Genomic DNA, 21,127 nt, shown 5'->3' with positions numbered 1-21,127 from the left:
TTCACAGCATGTTTACAGGAGGTATTCAGAGACCTGGAGTGGGAAGAATTGGGGATAAAAGTTGATGGAGAATACCTTAGCAACTTGCGATTCGCTAATGATATTGCCTTGATTAGTAACTCAGGAGACCAATTGCAATGCATGCTCACTGACCTGGAGAGGCAAAGCAGAAGGGTGGGTCTGAAAATTAACCTACAGAAAACTAAAGTAATGTTTAACAGTCTCGGAAGAGAACAGCAGTTTACGATAGGTAGCGAGGCACTGGAAGTGGTAAGGGAATACATCTACTTAGGGCAGGTAGTGACCACGGATCCGGATCATGAGACTGAAATAACCAGAAGAATAAGAATGGGCTGGGGTGCGTTTGGCAGGCATTCTCAAATCATGAACAGCAGGTTGCCACTATCCCTCAAGAGGAAAGTGTATAACAGCTGTGTCTTACCAGTACTCACCTACGGGGCAGAAACCTGGAGGCTTACGAAAAGGGTTCTGCTGAAATTGAGGACGACGCAACGAGCTATGGAAAGAAGCATGATAGGTGTAACGTTAAGGGATAAGAAAAGAGCAGATTGGGTGAGGGAACAAACGCGGGTAAACGACATCTTAGTTGAAATCAAGAAAAAGAAATGGGGATGGGCCGGACATGTAATGAGGAGGGAAGATAACCGATGGTCATTAAGGGTTACGGACTGGATTCCAAGGGAAGGGAAGCGTAGTAGGGGGCGGCAGAAAGTTAGTTGGGCGGATGACATTAAGACGTTTGCAGGGACAACATGGCCACAATTAGTACATGACCGGGGTAGTTGGAGAAGTATGGGAGAGGCCTTTGCCCTGCAGTGGGCGTAACTAGGCTGATGATGATGATGACCCCTGCAGGCCAATCCTAACAGCATGTGGTACTGGGCGCGGGCAACTTTCTGCACCCTTTTGAAGCCAGAGCTTTGGACCTCTTTTGAAGTCAGAGAAGCGCAGAGCAAAATTTTTTTTGAAAACTCGGGAATGTGGATGAAAATAAATGGGTGGCTAAAGCGCACTTGTCTTTCTACTGTAAAAGCATACACACAATGGAGGACGAGGTCAACGAAGGTGGCAACCAAGTACAGGGTAAATGAAAGTATAGACAACCAGGAGTCATCAGAGACAAAGAGAGAGAGCAAACTGGATGCAATGAATGGAAACAAAAATGATCATGGAGACTTACAAAAATGGGAAGAAAGGAATTAGAAGGGAATATCTGTACGATAACACAAAGGGCAGTGTCCTGCTATTTGAGGCTAGGGCTGGTTGCCTAAGGACTTTTCTTGCATTCTGTTCTTTCACGCTGCTTTCTTTTGGTTTGGCTTAGTTGTTTTACCTTAACAAGCTTGCCCCTTCTGCATTTGATTTTCATCCTTTTTTACTTATGTATTGTGTTTATCCCCTTTTTCACTTTTTTCTACGTCTTTCTCATGGCCATGGGACAGTTCAGGTGCCCACTAAGGGGTGAGCAGATAATATGCCCACGGCCCTTCATTTCCTACTTCCTTCTTTTCCCCTTATAATCAATCAATCAATCAATCAATGATTTCCAGAGAACTAACTCACATCAGCTTCTCTTATTGCTTGTAGTATTTTTTTGCAATTTCGTGCATAGTGATGTTGATGTAATATTGTCAAAGTGGATGTTGTGGCTTCTTTAATTAATTTGCTGAAAATTCGGGGGTGGCATTTCATGTGGCAGGCAATTGCTACCATGTAAGTCTAAATTAGGCTAATAACTGTATAAGGAATGTTAGGGGGCGACTTTCTAATGGGCACCAGAAATACGGATGCTTCAGTGCCTGCTAGATTTAGTTCACTGAGTGGCAAAGTCCTGCGTAGCTCTTTGCCAGAATGTAAACCATAGCTTCTTTTTTTGCTGGCTTAATATGGCGTTACCAGCTCTGGGCTGTCTCAATCGTCTGTTTAATTGTGTTCACTTTGTGGTGTTTTCTATGTTTTGTACATTCCTTGGCCTGTTATCAAGAACTTTGTACTTTTTTATGGCGGTACAGAATTGCACCCGTACTGCAGAAAGACCTGCAAATTTTATACACTTCCTCTGTCAGCATCTTAGCACTCGTATTTAACACTTAATGAAGCTGTGTCGACACATTTTGTAATTGTGTCAGCATGTGAAACAGTTACTTTCTGTTGATGCCTCATTCAAAATTCAATTGTGTTACGAATGACTGGGGTTGTCAAGATGGAAATGACAGCAAGGAAGACAAACACTCTGTTGATGTTGTTCGCAGCTTAATGGTAATGGTAATTAATACATCTAACCAATCCACCATCAAAGGGTAGTACATGCTGTTGAATATTGTTGATGTTGCTATGGCAAAAGAAAGGTGGTAGGAGGTTGTGTTTTTGTTAGACTGTTTCTAAAGCTGTTTTACCCAGTTCTTTTGTGTAACTGCATGTTAGAGAATTGACTTTGTTTGGAATGGAAAGACAGGTTCGCAGAGCTTCTGACAAGGCACAACTTTGAGGGGAGACAGTGTTTTTGGCATTGCTGATTGCTGATCTGCCCGGTTCATTTTACCTTGTACCGCTTGGAATAGTGCCAGGACTCGGCTGCATTTTAACTGAATGCATGAGTTGCCACTTACAAAGGCGTGGGCAAGAGGGTGTTAAACTTTGCAGCTCTGGGCAGCTCTCTGCTCAACCTGCTCCTAGAGGGATGAACTGCACTGCTGTTAAGATCGATGCATTTTGATGGCTGGTTAAGTGCTTCACAATATAGTAGTCGGATTAGTTTTTTGCATGGCGCTATTAGCATGCACATAAGTTGAACAGTGAGCAGATTGAACCTCAAGTATTCAGGCGTAGTTAAAGAGTAAGCAGGCAGATAATGGTTGGCTTCATACGGTAATTAAAAAGCAAAATGGTCCTTGAAACACCTTCTGTCAGTATTTCTAGGCACAGCTACTGACTCGAGTAATGTCAACAGATGGTTGAGATTCCAGAAGTGGTCTAAGGGCAGATAGCGAAAGTTTCATCTACTCAGTGCCTTGACTGTAGCTTTGCTGCACATTACCCGACTTCTTTTTTTCTCCAGTGCTATTGCAGACTCCCGATTTTCTGTCCACAAGAAAGAGATTGTCTGCTGGTGCTGTTCACAAATTTAAAAGCGCGACCATTCGAATGCAGAACCCTTTCCAGTATTTCCACTTTTTTCTTTTTTTCTGGCCCTAGAATATCTCCAACTCCAGTCTCAGAGTATAGACCGCAGCTCTATGAGTGTGTCTTGCATTGCAGGTTAGTCTTGGATTTGTTCTGTTGCTCGTGTACATAGGCAGTAAGCCATGAATGCTACCAGATTCACATCTGTAATGAGTTTCTCTTGGTGAATGTCGCATGTGTCGAACTTGTGTAGTTGGGTGGATCAAAATGCCGATGGTCTTCATTGTAGGACTGCTGCAGCGGCTGTGGTGTTCAGCTGCTGAGCATGATGCCGTGCGTTTGATTCTCGGCTGCAGCACTTTGAGTCGGGATAGTGTAACACTCCTATTCCAACTCTTTTCCTTCGCGCACTTCATAAGTCCGAACGGTGCTTTACCTATGTCATCACCAGAAAGAATGCAATATGACAAGACATCTAACTTGTTTGTTCTTCGAAACCTATTTGCCAGCCATCTCATGCACTCACAATGAACCACACATCCTTATTCACTTTGTCCTCATGTGCTGGCTAACTCTGTGTGCCTCATTAACCTGCTGAAGTAGGAGGGGGGCCATGGCTATAGGCCAACCATGACCGGACGATGATGTAAAAGGTGTAGAATCTGGCAAAAGGAATTGCAAAATTGTGCCAGTCTTACATTAATCCAAGTGGGGTGGAAATGCAAGTGAGCTTGGGTGCCATACCTTGGGGGCATCCTAAATAATAACAGGTGGTTAAAGTTAGCCTACCACTAGGGTGTCCTCATAGGGCCTGCATTGCCCAAAGTATTTTCATTGCAAAGAAACAAATTCTAACTGCTAATAGTGTAGTGCCAGTGGTAGTCTGTTGTTGCGATGTCTGAACAACAATGTGCATTGCTGTTGTAGCCCATGTATGTGATGCACTGTGTCTGTGAAATTTGCTGTATGGTAGCAGAACTGCAACCGCTTTGCATCTGGAATATTTCCGTTGTTTGAAAAAGAAAAACGTACTTGCAGGTTTGTGTTTTATATCATCAGGTAGTGCAAGTATGATCATTTGTGTGTTTATGAGAGCTGTTACGCGCTGATGTTTGAGCCATCAGTTATGAATAGCTGGAATACATGCATCTGATAAAATCAGATTGTCCTTGGTGCAATTTATGACTAAACTGTCTTTCTTGCTGAAAATTCAAAGTAGAGATTTGTGAATAAAAAATTTGTGAACTCGTAGTCTTTTGCAGACATTGTTGACTTTTGGAACAAACCATCTCATTTTGTGATATTGTGCATTTCTAATTGCCACTTTGTTTTTGCTAGTTTCATGCAGTGGCAACAAGCCGAAAACCATGACTGCTGAGCTGTGTGCAAACTGGGCCCTCTGCTTCCGTAATGTGTCTCCATTTCACTTCAGCGTAGAGGGTGTTGACACGCATAGCAAATTTACTGAAGGCAACCACTGCATTAAATGGGAGGTTTTGTGTGTCGCAATCAGTCAGTGCTGGCGAAAGCACTTTTTAATTGGGCATAATGCCTCCAACTGCTTGGTAATTAATGCATTTGTGGTGCTGCAAGCCAGTGCTTCAGGTCTTTCCATGAATAATTACAGTATGACATTACTTTAACTTGAGATTTCATTTATTAAAATTGCAACTAGTTGTTAGATGTTGCATAAATCGTCTTTCTGCTGCCTTGAATTTGATCATTGTACTGCAAGTATGCAGCACTATTGTATAAAATTATGTAAATTTGGCAGATTTATGAGCAGTTCATCTTAATTCCTGTTGGAAGAGGTTATTTAACTCGATGAGCTCAGAGTTTCATCAAGCTGACAGGTTTAGTACGCATAATTAGCATGTGGCACAAAATTTGATGTAATGCAACTCTTGCTAACACATTAAGGTGTCCTTCTTGCCCTGCCATTTTTTTTCTTCAGTTGCACGAAGTTAGCGTACAGCTACTGTTATCAATAAAAAGAGCACAAGGTTTATGCTGTGTGTAGGTCACATTGGCTCGGCTAGGACACTTATGTATAGCACACCATAGTGAAATGCTCTATGTTATTGCTTTACCGAGAACACACTGAACAGAAATTTGGCGATGGTCAGTTGGCTTACAACCAGGCTTGCAGTTCTGAAAGCTGTCCAAAAGGAATCAGGGTGCAGAGAAAGAATTACAAGATGGAAGGACGTTTCTGTTTCTTTATTAGTGTTATCCTACTCAGGACAGTGACCTGATGAAAGACGAAAAAAAGCATGTAGCAGTTTGTGTTTTTATATTTGGTGTGTAAAGAAAGTCATGATTTGTTTTGTTAAATTTTGTTGATAAGAAACATGTAAACAACTTTTCTAGCCATACTGCATGCCTCCTCCATGTGCATATTTCACTCGGAGGTAGCATTTTGCAGTGTAGTATTTTGTTGGTACTTTGTTTGTGGGGAGAGCAGGATTTGCCTGTTTCATATGAAATAGATCCCGGCTACACTGTTCAATTTCTAGCTGCTGCTTGCTGGCTTCACCCAGTGGCTATGGCTGCCGAGCTCAAGGTTGTGAGTTTGACCTCTGTTGCGGTTGCCACATTTTGGTGGGGGTGGAATGCAAAAGCACTTGTGCACTGTGCACAACCTAAAGAATCCCAGAAAATCAAAATTAATTCAGAGTCCCCCACTACAGCATGATTAATCATATTGTGGTTCTTGCATGTAAAATTTCAGAATTATTTTCCACACTTCTGCAGTCAGAGAATTAAAAAATGCCACAGATCCAACAAGCCGGAATCTATATACAGCGAAGCTTTGTGTGAGTGCATGAAGAGCTGAAACACGAGTAGACATGCACGCGCGCACGCACAGAGGCACTGACAAATTATACTGAGCCTTTTGTTAAGTGGAGTTGCTGACTACAAGTGAGTACGGCGGGTCCTTTGAACACATTGCGATTTCAGAGGCAGCATGCGCATGTGTATGTAGCGCGATTCAAATCCATTTTATCCGCAAGGAGCGTTCACTTCCTCATTACCGTGCAGCTGCGGATACGCTAAGGCAAGCTTTCTGGATCTTTTTCTTTGCGCAGCCGCTGTCGCAGATGTGTCGAGGCAAGCGCCACATGGTGGTGCTACAAGGAACCGAGCGGTGTGTGCGGCATGCATGATCCGCTGTAATTGGTTGGCCTATTCGGCAAGGGAACAGTCAGGCCACAGCTCCCACGTTCACGAAGCCTGCAAGGTTCACTACGAAAACCTTCACTTATAAAATGTTGTTTCAATAAAAGGAGCATTGGGGCACCATCTGCCTTTGATAGGTAGGAGAGACCGGTGTGCATTGCAACATCCACATGTAGTCATTGTTTGGTTGCTAAAAAATTCAGAATTTATTTTTTTCTATTTTATGACTAGGCTACAGATGACACCTTTTCCTGAATAATTCTCATTGAAGTGTGCACGTTCTGCACCCAAACAGGGAACTTTATTTTTAGGAAGATTTATTGCGTCACCAAACAATAGTCTCTTTAACATGCATTTTCTTGCTTTAACACTGCACTCTCAAAACTTTCACGACACAAAAGGCCTGCATGTATAAGCGTAACATTTCCCTGACTAAAAACTAGGAAGCATTGAGCACAGTAAACAAAATGTATATCAAGCGCAAAATATTACCCAATAAGTTAAATTTTTTTAAGTGTAAGCAATGTGCACAATAAAATGTGTCCACTCTGAAATTTGATTGCTGTTGAGCCTGCAAATTCAAGTGGAAGATTCTGTGTACACCTGTCTCTCTTAATAATACAATTTTTGGCATTGCTTGGCATTTTTTGGCATTGTGCAGTGTTCCCATTGAGAAGCAGCTTGCGTAAGCCTCGGCAATATCTCCTGTTTGGTGCAGTCTGCAGTTATGGATTCTGGCTACCGTTCCCACACTAGTGCCGTCAGAAGATGGTTCAAGCCCGGCAAATGTGCATCAGAGCTTCGTCGAGGTGGCCTTTCGAGGCTGTGAGCAACTGTTGACACTCTATTGGAACCACGCCAGGGTCATGCAAAGTCGAGGTTATCTGCACCCATTGAGAGTCTGCAGCAAACTGAAGACCGGTACTGCTTGTCTGGAGAACAATCCGTCAAAACAGCGTGTTCCACCCTGTGCCCAGCAGCACGTTCCAGCTACACCGTGACCTGGTGCCCCGCTTAAATTTCGATTGTGTGATGTGAGCAGAGTCATCTGGCTAGTTGAAACACTTAATGGGCCATATCAAGGAGTGTCATACTTAGTGATACAGGTCTGCTTTGGTGGGGCTTGTGTTGATGACATTTTACTTGTAGCACGAACAGCCGGCCCGTATTGTCAGGTAGGAAGTTTTGTTATAAAGCAGGCAACTTACATTTGTTTAGCAAAAACCAAAGAATCCAGTTGTGTCTTTGTTCATGTGGTGCCATGTGTTTTAATACACTTAAACTGTCCAAAGCTGGTGAAAGTGTATTACGCTTGGAATTCAATGAAGAGAAATGGTGTAACAGCTTTCTAGTCTAGTTCTAGTATAAACCCATGTGATGCGACAATGTGGTGTGTTACTGTTCTTAGATGGCTTGTGTGATGTTTGAGAGAGTTCTTAATTGTGCATAATAATAAGGTTACAAATGGGGATTATACATACATACAGAGGGAGGTCCCATAGTGAACAGACTGTACAGGGGACCTCCCATTACAAATGAGTAGGATATGTAAATATAAAGCAGCTGTACGCAAACACACAAGACACCACAGTACTGGACCACATTACTGGCATCACAGACACCACAGGCTTCCTCACTCTGGGCAGCCAGTGGATAAAATTCAATCTTATCAAAAGTGCATGGTGGGTGTTTTATGAGACTGAAGGCATCAGGTTGAGTTTTTAATGCTTACGTACAGGCCTCATTCCTTAGTAGACTTTGGTTGGTAAAAGCTGACATAAAAACATGCTAGATGTTAATTCAAACAAAATGCCTTCTGTACTTTGATGATCATGTGTCTTGTTTTGAAGAAAAGAAAAGGGAATTGTTGAAAGTGTAAACATGAAACTGTAACAGTGTTGGTATAGAAATGGTAAATATTTGTTGCAGTTCAGTGTTGTCAGTATGTTTCTCAGAAACTGATCTTTCGAGCAGTTTTTAACTACAGGCATGCTTATTGAAGCTGCTTATTAACCAGGCATGCTTGATAAATATAGTTATTTAGCCTTCTGTCATCGTGGAAAGGTTTGAAGAATGAAGTTGACTCATTTGCACATAAGACATCACAAGGACAGCTGTGATAGAGTTTGTTGACTAACATTTTTGTTATTATAATATTTGAGCAGTTGTTTTACCACATACTCACAATTTTTGTTTTAATTGCCTTTTATTGTGCATGGCATAGAAGTGATGGTATTGTTATTTGTGCCTTCCTTATCGACGATTGAAGTTTGGTTTGTAGATGAGCTTGACCTTTTCCTTGTCATTAGCCTTTGAGTAAACATTTTTGGGAATCTTTCTGTGGTAGGATGTTGCATTTAATATTAGCCATTCTGCAGTTTTACATGCTTAAAAGGTTTGCTGTAATCATGCTGAAGTGCACCTGGTGTAGATTGCCTGCAAGTGTTATTACGAAAAAATTGAGCTTAGCACGACCGTGATTTTAAAACATTCTTCACTGGCACTTAATTTTGCTCTCACCTTAGTTTATTTAGACAGTGCCTACTCATGCTGTGAGTGGCAAGCTAATCAACAAACAATCTGAATTCAAATGTTGATGCCACTGCTAGTATTAATACAAATTTTTGTTATATTAGCTCAATGGCCATAGCACAAGGATTGGTGCTGTATTCTATGTCATTGCTAAGAAAGCCAGTGTGACAGCCAAATAGAGTGCCTGCTAGAGTTTCCTTTACAAAACTGATTGTGATACTCTTATTTCATGGTTGTAGAAATTAGCTTTCAGATTTTGTTTGTTCTCACTTTTTTAGATCTTGGACACAAATTTTAATTTTATGAGTCTGAGGAGTGAGGGCTATGTGACCTTACTACATATTTTGCTGTACATCTTTTGCCTTTGCTTAATGTTCAGTTTAGATTGTTTTTTTTGCGCATTTTTGGTGTTTTTTTAACTAGCAGCAACAGTCAATGACTGCAATTGTTTATTATTTATTGCTTATCTTGAATTCTTTTTTATTTGCCTGCATAAATCTTGTGATGGGCATTTTGCCAGCTGCCTAAATTAACTGATTTGTCATATTTGTTGTAGTGCACCATTCTTTGGCAAGCTAGCTGATATGTGTTGCATTCGTATGGCCTTTATTTTCAAATCTATTTGTGGTTTCAAAATCAAACAGCTCATTCTCTTAAGTCAAGATACATCCTGCGTGCCTCACGAACGCTATTTGTCTCTCCAGGCAACCAATACTCTTACCTGGGTCACTTTTCATTCAAAAGCTTGTCAGGCCTTGCAGTAATTGAACGTGACATAATCATATTGAAGCATGGCCACTCTTTAATGAAGGATTTGTTACCCTAGATTTTAGCTTGTATCATTTGCTGAATACATATTAATGATGGGTTAAAGCTGTAGCTTATCATAGCTTCATTCATGGCTTTCTCCATGAACTTTCTTGCAATGCACTATATTTCTGTGCTGTGAAACTTTCCACTGAGGCAGTTTAAATGATCTGTTCAAGTAGATCCTTCATGTTATAACCCATTAGAGATGTTTCCTCATTGCACTTTTATGCTTTTGAAGCCATTTACTGATTCGTGTCCCACATAATTTTAATTAGTGCAACTGCAATTGATTTACATTCCAAGTGCACCCAGCAAGCTGTGTTTAAAATGGCACTTTTTCATTGACTTGGTCAAGGTTTAAATGCTTGCCCTTGTGTAATTGGATTTGATACCTTTTAAAGTAACACTGATGCTCTATTTTAGACATCTTGGCTACAACACATGGTTATATGCAGAGCATTTTAAAAGGTTGTGAAAGATAAAAGCAGTTTCTTCTTTTTTTTTTTTAGTCAATGTGAAAAACCTTGTCTGCTTTAATGCTAGGCTTAAAGTATACTAGTCCATAAGCCATAAAATTAGTTGAAATGCCAGTTCACCAAGAAAACTACCATGTTCTTTTTGTGATTGACATAGCACTGTGGCGTTGCAAGCTTATAAAATTTCCTCCGAACAGCATTTCTTTTCGTAAAGAACAGGTAGACTCGTGGAAAATTTTTCTGAGCTGCTGTAGTAGAATGTGGCTGGTGAGAAACTTACTTGTAAACTGCTGACACACACCACATTGGTTTAGGATTCTGCAGCTGAACAAAAAATTGGCAGGTTCGCTTAATATCCCGGTAGCTGCATTCTATGTTGCTTTTGCACAATAAAATCAATCAGTCTTTTTTAGTTTGGTGACATTAGAGTTCTGCCTCTCTGCTTTTCCCTCAAGATAATCTATATAAAATTGAACTGGGATGTTAGTTGGGCCTGGAAGTATAGTTTAAACACTGCTAGTATGCAAGATAGAAGCAGCACATTCATCATGTTTGTAATGCAGATAGTGTCTGTGGGAAACTTGTGAATCAGTGTTGCAAAGCAGAAGCTTTCATTTACTGTCAGTAGAAGGAAATAACTTCTAGTGGAACACTTGAGCCAAGCCTAAACTATTCAATTCCATTGAACTTGTCCATCTAATTGTTCCTGAAAGAAAATCTGTGCGTGGTCTGTTGGCTCTACTGCTGTGCAACAGTGCTGTAAACATTCTGTGCGGGGTGGCTACATGTTGAGATGACATTGGCAAACTTTCACTATTCTGTTTCATTCTTCATCTTAATTGTCTTATTATAACTGTGAGCATGTCACTAAATTAGAGGGAAACAAGGCTGATAACATGCTAATAATACTGAGTTGCCTTGGATGTCAGAATTTCCCCTTTGTCCCCAGACTACATCAAAAATTGCCATGGTTGGCAGCACTCATTGACCTTTCTAACACAAAAGTTCAGGTGATTCCATGCAGTAAGTCTTTCCTACTTTCTCACTATTATACTCTGTTTCATACTTAGCAGGCAAATGCTGATGAAGCTACTCAAGTACTAGTTTCATGGTCAACTGGCTTTTAATTCAGAATATCTAATTGGGAACAACTTCTTCGTGTACTGCTTAATTTACAGCAGATAGAACTAAATTTGTGTCAAATCATGTATTTATGTACATTTCTTGCTATATGATGCTCTATGTTTTGGTTGCGAACACAGGTGGTGCGTGTTGGAGGCTGTGCAAAAAGTGAAGTCATACCAACGTATCCTTCCTCTTGTTCTGTACTGAACAAGCCCAGATATGCAGCATTTTTTATATCAGAGTTTCTTCATAATTGTGACTGTAACTTATAAGGATAACATGCCCTAAATTGCATAACGCATCCATGTGCGTGGCTTTCATATGGCATGCACTATTTTTTGGTTGTGCACACAGGTGACGTGAAAAGTTGCTGCAGCCTCCTCGGCTTTGCCTGCTGGGCACGAAGGGGAGTATGGAGCAGTCATCAGAATCCCTGTGACATGCCATGCCATGCAACCTTCAGTTTAAGCTTGCAAACAATTTGTTTTCTGCTAATTTTGCTTCACACAATGCCTTACAGAAAAAAATTGCAGTAAGTTCTCTTGAAGACAAACATATGGGAGTCTTGAAAACTTGTGTCACATCAAAATTTTGACTCCACAAAAGTCTTCGGAATCTGTCGAAAGCTGGCAAAATGTCTTTGAACTGTTCAGTTTACGAGATAACATATCTGAAAAAGTCTGGCATGTGTTTTCTTTATTTTACCACTCTCGGGGTGTGCGTTTGTGTCCTTTGTACAGGTTCTTTTTCTTGGCATTATTATATGTTCAAGTAAGGCAGTATGTAACTCTAAAATCTATTAATAGCCTGCAGCAGCAGTCTGGTTGTCTTATGCATCACGAATCACAAGTGCATGTGTCTTTTGGAAAACTTTTCTTGCTTTTGCAGGCTGGGAACAACTGCCTCACACATTCTCTGAAGGTTTGGCCCAGACTAGCCGAGATCACAGTGGCTGCGACGAACTGGCCAGGCACCTAACGACCAGCTCTTCCTCGGAAAGTAGTGGCGCGCCAGACCAAAACAACTTCGTCGAAGAACTGCGACTCAGTTGGAGCGCTGCAGGCCTTCCGAGTGTCGCGACGGCTCAGTCGCAGCCACATCAGCAGCTGCATCAGGAACAACCATTGGCACAACTGAAGCGGCGCTGGCCATGCCAGTTGTGCCCGATTGTCTGCAGCACCGAGTTCAACCTGACGAGCCACATGCGACGCCACGCCACCCGCAAGCGCCACGCTTGCCCCGTCTGTCCAACAACATGCAGTACCCTGTTCAACTTGGCCAGCCACATGCGCACGCACACGGGCGAGAAGCCGTTCAAGTGTGACATGTGCCCCATGGCGTTTGCTGCCAAGGGAACACTGGTGAACCACCGACGGACACACACGGGGGAGCGGCCGTTCCAGTGCCCCTTCTGCAACAAGAGCTTCACACGCAAGTTTGTGCTGCGGGACCACATCAGCTACCGCCATTCAGGCCAGAGCGGCTCGTGATGAAGTGGCCAGAACCCAGTTGCTGTGGCCATAGTTCTTTAGTTACCCAGAGGGAAAAGTGTCACTCTCAAACATATGGGAATGTCAAAATCTGGGAGCTTTAAGTTCATTTGGAAAGCCAGGGACTCCCTGTAGATACATTTGGCAACCATTGTCCTTTCTCTCGTGACATTTTATTCTATACCTCAGCAGCACCTAAGCAGCTGTTCTTACTGTTAATATTACTGTTACTACTGTATATGAGAATTTGTTATTTAAACATGGGCACTCAGGCCAGAGTGTACAGTTGTGTCAAGTGGCTCTGTGAGTCGCTCAAGTTAGAGAGAAGGTGTGAACGTCTGCACTTACTGTGCACTGGTTTCAATTGTATGCTTTCATTTTCATCATTATGCTTACTATACTATGTGTGAGTAAATGAACTCTTTCATGGAGGGGGGGACATATCGGACCACACTTTTCAAGGTAGCTTTAGTGTGCCATAGCGTCGAAATGCAACAACTACAATTTAACTTTTCTGTGTGCCTTCGTTTCTGTAGTTCATTTTATTTATTTGTTTGTTTCTTATTCGACAGTCATCAACGAAATGAAATGGTTGCATTAATTGCTTACTTTCTCTTTCTTTTCTGCTCTGTTTCATTATTTCTTTCCGTTTACTTTCCTCTAGGTGGCATTGCAAAAAACTGTTAAGGTCTCGCTACTCTTTCAGCACTCATGTGCCCTGAAGGTATTAGTTTATTCTCATCAGCTGCTATTGTATGGACAAGTTCTCAAGACATTGTTAGGCCTTTTGGAGGTTTCATCGAATGCAGTGGGACAGCGTTGGAATCAAAAAGTGCAGTGGCACATTTTGATCCTGTATGGCCTGTGTAAGCATTTGTGGAACGTGCCAATTAAGCAGTAATCTGTGCATGTTTGGCCAAAAAGCTATTCAAACCCAGGCTTCAGCGTACCTTTGGCTGGTCTTGGCAAATTGTATGTCAAATCATACTACACGGTTTTGGCTGCATGTTGTTTTCAACATGCAGCTTATGCAAGCTAGTGTTGCATAAATCAGTCACATGTGAGCAAACACTGTGGGTAGCTGCAAGAAGCATGCTCAGGAATATGAGGTTGTGTTTTTATGTTCCCACCTAGGTTTATAATGTTGTACATACATTCTAACAGCACTCCTAGTATGGCATGTGCTCATATTTCTTTCTGTATTTATGGAAAAATTAATGTAATGCATGTGTCAGTTATTCCTTCACAAGCCTGGGGGGTAGGGTGGAAGAAGTATTTTGCAAGCGTCCAGCTATTGGACATATCCATTTCATCTGCTGATAAAGTGCTGATTGGCTGGGGGTGCCTGTCTCCTTACACATACCCCAGCCAATTCCCTAGTTTATATCACTGGATATGCGAGTAGTTTATCAGTTTTATCAGGAGTTATCAAGTTTTTTGTTGTATGCAATAAACTGATAGCTGTATGTGAGCCGCGATAAAGCAATTTTTCTCTTGTTGAAAGGTGCTTAAGAAATCTAGCTACCTTTTGCAACTGCCATAGTCACTTCAATTAACTGCGTGAAGCTTGTCGAAACCTTCCTTGAACACTTGTAGCAGTAATAAAGGACAAAGAACAGCGATAAAGAGTTCTAGTACAAGCGTATTTCTTTTGGCCTAATGTTGCATTACTTCCAAGTTCACTCCTATGTTTGAACTGTAAATACTCCTGTTCGATGGACTGCTTGGTTGCTAGATTCTTGATTCATGCTCTTAGCGCAATATAAATTGGTGTACTCTTTGTGTCTTGTTCATATTGTGCTGGTAGTATGAATCAGGATTTTGTTTGATGTTGTACAGTAGTATCATTGTAGCAAGAGGGATCCCTAAGGAGCACTAATGAACATCTCAAACAGTATAGGACTTGGAAATTATTATAACAGCAGTGAGCATACACCTATCTTTTTTTTTGGCAATCCAGCTATAGTACTGTGAACTAGAAGCACACACTTCCTATACCATAAAGGTAAATTGTTTAAACGAGCTTAAACTGCGAAGAGCCTATGAAGTACAATTTCAATGACACTGTCAACAGCTGATATTTCCTCATCTGTCTTAAAGCTACACAGGGTAAACGCAGTGACAAGTTGCAAAAATAATTTGTCGCAACTTCAAGTTGAGGAATAGATATCACATTTAATGGTGGCATCGAGGTTGTGCTTTGTTGCCTTTATAATTTTGTACTAGGGAGCCTGAATGTTCATACAAGAAAGATGTCAGTGTCTTTGAATGTAATGAGCTTGTGCTGTGAGGCACGAATGAAAGATGGGTGCTGTGTTTGAACATTTTCCTGCTGGTGTGACACCGGCGTGGTTCATTTTTAGATGTCAAGCTTCTGAGTTGCAGCATGCTTATAGATTTTAATAGTGTCACATGACATATCGAAATAATTATGTATAAGGAGTGGCATAATTAAATTTCCTACTGATAGCTAACATGGGAGACCTAAGGCCCCGTCAGCGAAAGCTCTTTAGGACTATAAATAAAGTGGTTACCAAACTGATAGCTGATGTAGAACTTTCCAGCTTCAACTTTGGCCTAGTCAGAGGTAGGTTCTTGTTGTAGGTTGTAGCAATTATAAGATTAAGTATATACAGAAAGTTGAAGGAAAGAAGCCACTTCAGATCGAGTTTGAACCTGGTACCTTAATATTGTCTACTCAACTGTTTCACTAAATAATCAACAAAGTGCAAGTGCAAAGAGTGGCTTGTGAGGCAGTTATAAGGCATGGTATAATGTGTGTGATGCTTATATGCTCAGTTCAAGGTGAAAAGGGCTTAAAGTAGGTGCAAAGAAATGAAATGCAGGATAGGCGAGACGCTGAAGCTAAAGCAATACTTCCTTTGAGCAGGTGATCTGTAAACTGCTGGTATTCTTTTTTTTGTGTGTGTAATTTACACAGGTGCAAATGCTCGCTGCTGTAGCTCAGTGGATGTGGAATTCCACTGCCAGGCACAAGATAACTGGTTCAATTCTTGGTTGTGACCACATTCTAATGGATGCAGAATGAACGAACGTTTGTGTACAATGCTTTGTGGGGGCATGACTAAAAATGCTGCTTTGCAAAAATTAATCTGTAGCTATCCACTATAGCATCTTACATGGATCCTGTCTTGCACTTTTCTTCTTGTGATAGAAACCAGGAACAGCTCGGCTGCACAAAAGAGAGGTGAAGAAGGAAAAAAATTAAATTGGCAATTTGCGGCAAGCTGTTGTCGCCTTGAATGGTTAGCGTGGCTTTTTTTGTGTGTGTGCAAAGCATTGCCGACTGCCAATGCAGCAACTGCGGAATGAAGAATGCTTAGCTATTGTGTAAGACATTCACAAAGTGCAATAAATTTCGAGGCAGATATTTGTGTCGTGTTGCATAGCAAGGCCCCATGGGTTTAATAAAATTTCGCATATCTTTATCACAATTGATGCAATATTGTGATGAGCGGGTGTGTACTTTGTAAAGCTTACTTATGTAGACGTACACCAATTCCACATTGAATGGGTGCAGCTGAGCTGTTAAGTACTTTAACATTATGAAATTCTTACGTATAATTTTATAACTTTACTTTTTGTTTGCCTTGTTCTGTGTCCTGGAATACTGACCCTTCATGAAAAACTGAATTCCTAAAAGCTAAATCAACACACAATTTTTGGTGTTTTATGGTCATGCCTGAAAACGCCAACTCCAGCTAAAGGACACCTGTCGTGGTTGTAGTTGCCAACCTTCTCAAATTTAGTGGGGCAGTCCCGACTTTGCAGTAAAAGTTCTCGATCCCAACTTGACCCAGTCAGGACAGCCAAACGTTCCGACTTTTCTTCCTCTACTGAGTAGCAGTAAACTGTACGTGTACTGCGTACAGTTCTGAGTACTGAGTAAATCAGATTTTTTTTTTTTTTCTCGTGGTAAGTCGCGACACAGTAGGACTAAAAAAAAACATTCAGCTTTGTTGCACGTACAGACTGGAAGCTCCCAACACTGAGAGGGCCGGTGAAGACTGACCCTGTCATTGCCGTTTACCGACATGCACAGTTGTCATAATAAGCATTTGTGAATGATAGATGTGGTGGTAAAAGCTGCAGGCACTATGCCGAATTCATTGGAATAGCCCGGCAGATGACGCTCAATGAGTGTGCACCTGCCCTCACCATTTTGGCGGGTGGGCTCCACGACGTGGCCCAGGCCTATGTGCAAGTTGTTGCTCCCATGTGAATGATAACTTCATGGAGGGCTATGTTTAGGTTTAGGTGCATGTTAAAGAACCCCAGATAGTCAAAATTAAAATCCACTACAGCATCTCTCATAGCCTGTTCGGTACTTTGTGACATTAAAACCCATAGTTTTGCAAGGGGAGGTGCTAGGGGTTGTTGAAGAAAGTTTGGCAGAAGAAGGAACAGAGACAACAGGAGAGATAAACTTTCTTTTTAAAGACTGCAATGCACACATACGCACACACCCACAGCTTATTGTGGCTACCTTTTTTTCTACTGCTGCTGCTATTTTCTTTATTTCATACTGTAAACGCTGTTGATGATAATGGAGACAGCTTTTATCCTGTTGCTGGTTTATAGGAGGATAGCATTCTATACAGAAGAAATTCGGTGCTGATATCAAACCTATTGCATCGAGACGTGACAAAGGAATTCAGCTACAGAGTCAACATCCATATTAGACTGAGTTGATATGAGAAAAGCTATGTTTTTTTTTTTTCATGTTCATGTGTTGCCGGCTTTGTACCACAATGTTTAGCTGTCTTTCAAGCAAAAGTTAAGCTCTACGTTCTAACAAATTATGCAAAACTGATTTTACAGCACTGTAGATGTTGCACTAAAGACATTTGGTGCCAACATTACCATCACTTGCATTGTTCACTGTATCTCTCTATATTGCTTTCTGTGCCTTATGTTGGCTACCTTCTTTTTTTGTGAACTTTGGATACATATCCTGGTATCGCAACCATAAAGAGTTGAGTAGTCATGCAAATTACAGTGTTCTGAATGAAGAGCAGCATTTCGATTTCATTCACGAGTTCTAATGGTCATCCACTCGTACGGCAGTCTGAAATAAGGTGTTTCTTCGCAGCCCATCTGATAAAACATCTATGGCAAATTAAAACGAACGCTCGTCTCAAAGAAGCAATGGCTTTTTAAATGTGACACTTTTTTTTTAGAGCGCAGCTCTCGGGCGAGCATTCCTGTGGCGAGCATCGCCGTAACCGAGCAAACAAGCACAGTGAAGGATGAAAAAGCAAATGCAGAGTGCAGGGGGGGATGAAAGATGTGAAGAGCAGCGTATCGTGAAAACGTGAGAAAAAAGGCTTAGTGTGGCGACGATGGGCTACGAGATGGTGCCAGAGTAGCATGCCTGTGAGGTCTGTCCTGCAGCAGCTGCCGTGAATTGCGCCCACGGGTCACCCATGTGCTGCCTCTCGCGATCTCCAGATTAGCGAGGCAGTCACGCCACACTTTGCTCTGTTTGCAGCTTGCCGCATGAGACAGACTGTCCGCGATAACTAATATATTACAGTATGAAAACACACATAGAGCTGCACTCAGATTTCGCATTAGGGAGTATTGTAATTGTAGGCAAATTTTTTTTTCAGTCCCTTGTTAAGTTTTGGTAGTCTTGACGTCTACAATAGTGGACAGAGCACCTGATGAGGTAAGGGAGCTGTGATTCATGAAGCGAGTTCAAGCAATACATGCTCAATTTCAGGCATATGACTGGAATCAAATAAGTAGGTATGTAGGTGTATGTGCATACGCGTATTTGTAAGTAGGGTGGAACGACAATGTTGTGTATTGGATGCAATTTTGTTTAATTGTACTGTAAAGGTTATTATGTGTTTTGTTTATTGTTTCTTATTAAATGGCAGTGATGTTCATCTGTTGTGAAATTTCTGTTGTGACATAATGCTATTCACTGGTTTTTGTTGAACCACTGAAGTTTATAAGCATTTGACTCGGCCAGTCCTCGGGAGGAAGACCCACCTGGGAAGACCCAGCTTAGCCATCGCTGTCCACAGAAGGGGGCTTGAGTCTGCCGTAGTACCAGAAGACTACCAGCTGTTCTTGTGTGGAGGGCAGCTCATTACCTTAATCCAAGATTGGATGAGCAAAAGTTATTATTGTTTAGCCAAAACAATCTGTAGCATCTTGTTGCACTCATACGAGCACAGCTGTGCTCCCAACTTTGAAGGCAGTAATTTCTTAATGAGACCCATGATAGTGTGGCTTGCAATGCAGGCAGGCCAGATCATTATAGTTATGGCTGAATATGCGTAAATCAGTCTTGGGCTGTCTTCCATGACTATGAATTGTCAGATTTTAACTAGTATTTCTTGAGAGTGCAAACATGTACACGCATGACTGATGCGTTGGCACTGCTTTCACTGCAGTGTGCACAGATAATGTTATGACTTTTAATTTTATTTTGACCCGGTGTGACGTTTGGTTCGACAGTTCGATTTTCTTGATGTCATTTTGGTTTCTGTTGTGCCCATGTCCTTTCCACATGCTGTCAGTATTATTAATCAACTGTGTTGCTTGTCTCTCCTCTCTCGTAGTCTCTCGACAGCTTGAGTCGGCAGAACCGTACGGCTTGGGTACTACGGGTCCCTTTGGTGAGCATGAAGGGGCACTGCCTGCTGGCCACATGCTTCTCCAGTTTCCTGCGCCTGTCCAGCTGTTCTTCGCCGAGCAGTTCGAAGCTGGAAACAGTCAGGTTGGCAAAATGTTACTGCCACAGCAGTTAAAGAGCAACCATAACAAAATATTGAAACGCCTAAAAAGCTTAGTTTCCAATAGTTTAGATGTTATGTTTGGAGTGTTATGAGCCACCGCGAGCTAGTGGTGAGGCTGTTGCTGGGCGCTACAAGAAGGCAATCAGCGATAGTCATCGGCAGTCGCAAGAGTGCCGGCTTGAGCTTAACATCTGTAACCAATAAAGTTTCGTCTTGCTCCTATCTGCGTGGTGCCTTCTTATCATTATATGCTCAGCAGCCTCAGCGTAAATTTCATGTTTGAAATACCAATAGATGTGCCATGACAAGCTAGCAAAAGTACACTTCCTTGATATCGAAACTTAAAATAAAAGAGATGCACACTGGAAGTGGCACATCACCCAAAGTGTGTGCTCCTTGGCTTTCGAGAAGCCGGTGCACATGCCACTGAAAGCCATCTCTCAGCAGTAATTATTAATGATCTTCGTGGCAATGCCAGTGGCAATCAAAGCAATGTGTAGACAGAAGCGTGGCTAGAAGTCAGTGAAATGGTGTGCTTATTAGACCTATTCCTAAAGCAAAAATTTCTTTGCCTTCCCCTCCACGATTTGGCATGCCGTGGTGGTGGTTCTCATTGTCGGGGTGTTGGTTGTCGTCGTCAGCCGTCTCGCCGGGTATAAGCTGTTGCCATCGGGCACACGATCACTTCCACGAGATTTCACGTGACCTGGCACCAGATGCGTCACTGGACATTCCTGACAGCGTTTCTGGCACTCTGCCAAGCTCTCTATTTTCATTTTCATAGGGTGACAGGAACACCTTCAGCTGTTTACTCCAACACTTCCAGTGCTGAGTTGCACGAAATTTCATGGAGGGGATCGTATCACTGAAAGTGATTGCTCGAGTACTATATCACTGCTGAATAAAACTTGCCTTTGTTCTTCAAGGTATGCCACCATGGCTGATGATCGCTATGCGGCGCATTCATCACCAAAATCCGCTGCCCATTTTTTATTGTGATGTGCCATTTTGTTTGGTTGGCTTACCAAAGCTTAGCTTACGCCAGTTCTCACAGTGTGTGAAATTGACATGACTTTCATTTTCTACTTGAAAAGTGACTGTTCTGTGACAGCACAAAAAAAAGTGACAAAAGTTATTGAAGATGACTGTCAGTCATCGGTACCTTTCGTCGGTGGCCTGCTGCATATGCCCTTCATCAGCAAATCATGAAACCTTATCAGCACATCAGCAGACACACTAAGTGGCAATCTCACTGCCAACCACAATGGTACCGTGACGTACTATATGTCTTGCTGTAATTACTGTGCCCCAATTGAAACTGTGTAGCATCCCTACTATGCTGGCTGCAGCTTCGTTGAAATGGCTATCGGTCAAGCGGCGGTGCTCGACGCAGGGGTGTCTGTTGTTGATGTGACACCTTTGCTTTAGTATATTTAAGGCTACAAACCCCTTGTGTCGCCCTAGCACATCAGTTGCGGTGGAATGACCAAGAATGGGCTCATACTAATGTCACACACGCAGTGCTGAAGTTGCCTGTTCGGTCACACACACAGTCGCCCACGCTGTCTGCCCCCGCAGGACAACAGCCACCACATAC

The 21,127-nt window shown here is 42.0% G+C and overlaps 1 long non-coding RNA gene across 4 annotated transcripts in view; it reads left to right on the top strand.

Moving 5' to 3' along the window:
* Positions 1-455: 455 nt before the first annotated feature.
* Positions 456-21,127, top strand: part of LOC126529628 (uncharacterized) — a 31,694-nt gene continuing 11,022 nt past the window's right edge. Inside the window, exons 1-2 of one of the 4 annotated variants that reach the window (XR_008612174.2) lie at positions 456-6,385; positions 7,043-19,511. This is a non-coding gene — a long non-coding RNA (uncharacterized lncRNA). Of the gene's footprint in view, positions 19,512-21,127 lie in introns of all 4 variants that reach the window. The other 3 variants (XR_008612176.1, XR_008612175.1, XR_008612173.2) reach the window with 3 other exon arrangements.

This window comes from Dermacentor andersoni, chromosome 9 (genome assembly GCF_023375885.2).
Source record: "Dermacentor andersoni chromosome 9, qqDerAnde1_hic_scaffold, whole genome shotgun sequence".
In the NCBI taxonomy this organism is placed as follows: Eukaryota; Metazoa; Arthropoda; class Arachnida; order Ixodida; family Ixodidae; genus Dermacentor; species Dermacentor andersoni.
Note: the sequence above shows the minus strand (reverse complement) of the source record. Positions and strands in the feature narration are given on the sequence as shown.